This window comes from Chrysemys picta, chromosome 12 (assembly GCF_011386835.1).
Source record: "Chrysemys picta bellii isolate R12L10 chromosome 12, ASM1138683v2, whole genome shotgun sequence".
NCBI classification, from domain to species: Eukaryota; Metazoa; Chordata; order Testudines; family Emydidae; genus Chrysemys; species Chrysemys picta.
Genome location: NC_088802.1, coordinates 17,618,851 through 17,624,332, shown reverse-complemented (window position 1 = coordinate 17,624,332; position 5,482 = coordinate 17,618,851).

The following is a 5,482-nucleotide window of genomic DNA, read 5'->3' as shown; positions in this document are numbered from 1 at the left end:
GCCCTTGCACCGCCTCTTCCCATGAGTTCCCGCCCTTGCGCTTCCCCTTTTCTCTGAAACCCTCCCTCGCGCTGGCTCTTATCCCGAGTCCCCACGGCAACGCTGCCATTCCTCCGAGGCCCCGTCCCCGCGCTGCCCCCTCCCTCTAATCCCCACTCCTGCACCGCCCCTTTCCATGAGGCCCTGCCCTCGCACCGCCCCTTCTCACCAGGACCCTGCCCCTGCACCAGCCCTTCTCCCAGCGGCCCTGCCCCCACGCCGCTTCTTCCTCCAAGGCCCCGCCCTCGGCCCGCCCCTTCCCCTTCGGCCCTGCCCCTGCACTGCCCAGAGACCCAGGAGCAGGCCAGACAGGGGAGCCGGGAGGGCAGAAACTTCCTTAAGAAAAAGAATCCGGGCCCAGCCTCCCGTTCCCGGGTGCCCTCGGGCACATCACTCAGTGTCTCTGGGCCTCACTTCTCCTGTCCGGGAAATGGGGCTGGCGGCGCTTCCTTGGGTTCAGCCAGCTGGTCTGTGTTGCCGTCAGACTCTGCTGATCTGCATAACCCCGCCCACTGACTTCTGATGCCTTCCGTCGGGGTGTCAACTACTCTCCCTGCCTCCAACAGACGCTGTGTGCCACGTGCTGCCAGAGCCTGGCTCTCGGAACCAGCCCGTCGGGGCGCGTCCCTCTGCCACTGATCCAGTTGCCGGGCCTGCACCGACCCTGCCCTACACTGCCCCCAGCTGCTGCGCTCAGCTCAGGGAGCCGGTCAGCGAGAGCCGGGCTGTGAATCAAGGGGAGTTTTCTGGGGGCGGGGGGTGTGCAGGGGCGATGGAATTTCCGGTCCCTAAAAGTGGGGGGGGGGCCACCAGCGCCGGAACGTGGCCGCCCCCCTTCCTCCGAGCCCCCTCGCTCAAGCTTCGCTTTCAACTGCAGGCCCCGCCCTCGCTCCGCCCATTCCCCCAATTCCCGTCCCCGCATCGCCCCTTCCCCGATGCCTCGCCCTCCCACCGCCCTTCCCTCCTAGTCCCCGCCCTCATGCCTTCCCCGAATCCCCGCTCCCACTTTGCCCCTCCCCCTAAACCCCGCCCATTCCTCCAAGGCCCCGCCCCCACACCGCCCCTTCTCCTGAGTTCCCCCCCTTGTGCTTCACTTTCTCCCCGATCCCCTGCCCTCACGTTGCCTCTTCCCCCGAATCCCCGCCCCCGGACTGTCTCTTCTCCCGAGTTCCCGCCCTTGTCCTTCCACTTCTCCCTGAAACCCTGGCCCTGCCCCGCCCCTTTCCCAAAATCACCCGCCCTCACTCACCCCTTCCCCCAATCCCTGCTCCCGGATTGTCCCTCCCCTCTAGGGTCCACCTCTGCACCGCCCCTTCCCCCAAGGCCCCGCACCCGCACCAGCCCTTTCCCCAAGACTCCGCCCTCGCGCCCCCTCTTATCCCAAGTCCCCACGGCCACGCTGCCATTCCTCTGAGGCCCTGCCCCTTTTCATAAGGCCCCGCCCTCGCACCGCCCCTTCTCCCCAAGGCCCCGCCCTCACATTGCCCTTTCTACCCGAGCTCCCGCCCTTGCCCCACCGCTTCACCCCGAGCTGCCACCCCCGCGCCGCCTCTTCCCCGAGTCGGAGTCCCCACCACCACGCTGCCCATTCCCCCTGGGTCCCCGCCCTGGCACTGCCCCTTCCCCCCAGGCCCTGGCCTCACATTGCCCCTTCTCCCCAGGACCCTGCCCCTGCACCAGCCCTTCTCCCGGCAGCCCTGCCCCCGCGCCGCCACTTCCTCCAACGCCCCGCCCTCAGCCTGCCCCTTCCCCCTGGGATCCGCCCCTGCACCGCCCAGCGACCCAGGATCAGGCCAGACCGGGGCGGTGCAGGGGTGGGGATTAGAGGGAGGGGGCAGCACGGGGGCGGGGCCTCGGAGGAACGGCAGCGTGACCGTGGGGACTCGGGGAAAGAGGCGGCGCGAAGGCGGAGTCTTGGGGCAAGGGTAACTAAGTTATGTAACTAAGGCAGGATGGTGGGCCCCCCATTTCAGCGCTTTTGCAACCCACCACTGTGCCACCTGTACCACTTGCCAAAGCCACAATATTGGTAAACCTGTAAAAGTGGCTCAGGGGTTCCGGGGCCTGCCCCAAACACCATTCTTGCATTGGCAACTTGATTTTGTACAAATGCCTAAGTGACAAGAATATGAATTTATTTTGGTTATGGTATGTTTATTTTCTGGTTGGATCGAAGCCTTTCCTTGTCGAAAGGCTGACGCACTGTCTGTTGCCAAATGTTTATTAAATCATATTATGCCTGCCAAGGGAATTCCTGCCACTCTGTCCAGTGATCGGGGTACACATTTTACCGGACAACTTGTTCAACACTTGGATCGTGTGTTATATATCACACACCTGTTCCACTGTCCCTACCACCCACAGAGCGTGGGTGCAGTTGAAAGACGAAATGGTGTACTTAAGAATAAGCTTGCTAAAATTTGTGACTCTACAGGGTTAAGCTGGCCAGCGGCTTTACCGCTGGCCCTTATGGAAATGCGATCCACTCCATCCCAAAGGCATAAATTGAGTCCCTTTGAAATTGCTATGGGACGCCCTATGCGAGCTATGGCTACCTTTACTCCAGTCCCAGACTTGAATTTGACACACAGTACGCTCCTTCAAATAGCAAGGGATTAATGCAAGCCGTAAGTCACTTCCATTCACAGGTTCGAGCTGCCTGGCCAACGGAACCCACCTCTGACGTTTGCCATGACCTCAAGCCAGTTGATTGGGTCTACGTACGGCACTATCATCGAAAACACACCTTGGAGCTCCGGTGGAAGGGTCCTCATCAGGTACTGCTTACTACCCAGATGGCTGTTAAACTATCTGGCATCGCAGCGTGGATACATGCTTTGCAGTGTAAGAAGGCACCATCCCCAGCGAACCAATCATCACCTCAGAACCATACAGGGTCAATTTTGACTCCAGAAGAAGACGTAGAGGAACAGCCTGCAATACCTTACCATCTACGCTCTCGTAAGGGTTGCCAGAAGGAGACGATGACCTAAAGCAAGGCCCAAGAAGAAGCAGTAGTGAGCCTAGCGCCTGCTCCCTGGTGGATGTAAAACTGTGACTGCGGTTCCCTCAGTTGAGGTTGTCAGAACCGGAAGGGCCTTGCCTCCGACATGCGCCTCTGGTGGCGCCTGTTCCTCGGCTGCTGGTATCTTAAGGTCTGGGGAGTTCACAATGACAATTCTTTTATCCAGCAGCAAGTGTGGATAGCTCAGACCCTTAATATTTCTAATTGCTGGGTCTGCAGCCACATCCCAGCCCACTCTCAAGCTGGTGTTCCTGTCCTGGCAATCCCACTCAATTCCCCAGAGCTCACTGGAGGACCTCGTCCGTTTAACAAAACATGGAACAATAATGACACTTGGGAAGCAGTGGGAATAAATGTATCTAAATGGCTAAGTGTGGTGGAGGGAAAAGGTCATTGGTGTTGGGTGTGTAATGGGACAGGGTTGGATCTGGGAAAAAGCCGTTGCCTTCGGCATATTGTGGCCAATTGTGTATGGGATTATTCGAACAAAACTAAAGAGTGGTGGGCCAGGTATGGGGTTATGAATTTTTTCTCGACCTGGGATCAAACAGAAAAATCAATCTCCTGTTCCCCCTACAGTAACCTTAGTGAAAACAATACAATCTTTCAATGCCATGCAAATAACACCACTCCTCGTAAGGAGAATTACCCTGTGCCCTTTGGAGGATATTACTCCTTCTTTGCAGGCACCTATGTGACAAATGGGTGCAACCGACCCTTCCCGGCCTTAATAGGCCATCATTGGGTTTGTGGGACCAAAGCTTATACTGCGTTACCAGCTAACTGGTCAGGTATCTGTTATCCTGCCCGACTCTTCCCAGTATTCCGAGTGCTAGGGTCCTTCCCACGAGAACGCCTCCGTAATTTCAGGAGAAGAAGAAGGGATTTACCAGATGCCCAATGGTATGTAAATAACATAAGCCCCTTAACCTGGGAAGAGGCCATTGGCGGTTCCCTTATCCCACTTGGGGGAGTAATACACCATGCAAAAAGGCTCCTAAGGTTACAAGCAGTAGTTGAAATAATGGCAATGAAACCGGAGAGAGTTTAAGAGCCCTGGCCAAAGAAACAGGGGCGATCTGACAGATGGCCCTCCAAAACCGTCAAGCATTGGACATAGTGCTGGTGGCCAAAGGAGGGACCTGTGCTCTCATTGGAAAAGAATGTTGTGTGTTTATACCTGACGACACCAATGAGGTACTAGATCGCGTTAGCCACTTAGAACAAATCGTATATCTTCCCCATGAAGAGCCGAGTTCTTTATGGAAGTGGCTAAGTAACCTGTTCAATTTCTCTGGCATAGGAAACTGGTTGTTTCAGGGAGCCCTGACTATCCTGTTTGGAATCCTAATGATTTTTGTATGTTTTCAGTTAATCTCCTGTTGTATCCAGAATTGTGTAAGGTATGCCAACCAGGTGACTGTCCCAAAACAGAGTGCTAATATGATGATTTTGAATATCGCTGATGAAGAAAGGGATAAAGAACGGTTAATATGTGGAACCCAGTAATTCTTGGTCATAGCGTAGCTTGACCAAAAGGAGGGATTGTGAAAGTAGAATGAATTATATTGTAAAAATAGAATGGATTGAAGAAATGCTGTATGTACCTTTTTAAGCAGAAATAAGGAATGTTGAAATACAGGTGTCAGGAAAAGGAACATTAAGGCGTAAACAATGGGTCCGCTTAACCTAATGCTGGACCATTAGCCAGAGATCTGTAAAAGTTAGTAAGGAAATTGAATATGTATGTCTAGCCTCAGGTAAACTTTTCAGTTCTGCTTATCTTTGTCCTCTTGTTAAGGTCTCGCCCTTTTTATCTGTATAAAATAAGGTAGTGTGGGTCTTGCATGGTGCTCACATTATCTGAATGTATTAGCAGAGCGCTGTACTAATAAACAGAGTGGTCTAACAAATTGTGAGTCTTGAATCTAACTTTGACAGGAGTTAGAGGTGGGATCCACAAAGGTACTTATGTGCCTAAGTCCCATTTGTAAGCCCCACTGAGATCCATAAAACTCCCCTTTGACGGCTGCTTACCTTTGTACGTTCCTAAACTAATTCAGTGGCGAATCATGTGCAGAGGGAGTACCCTAGGTGCCTACATTTCTGCCTGTGTGCATGTGCTGTGCTGCCTCACCGCAGGCGCTCAGACGCCATCTCCTGTCTGTGCTCCAGACTGATCCACAAACCAGGGAAAACAGGCATTTGTCCACCTAAATTGCATGCTGGGCCTGATCAGGTAGGCATGCCCAGAGGCTGCTTACTGGATTGGGCCCATTAGCTGAGTTAACACAACAGATGCAGGTGGTGAAGGGAACCTTCCTTTATAATCTTTAGCTTAGTGGTTATGGGATGTGGGAGACCCCCAGTTCAAGTCCCTCCTCTGCCTGATGAGGAGAAGGAATTTTAACAGGGATC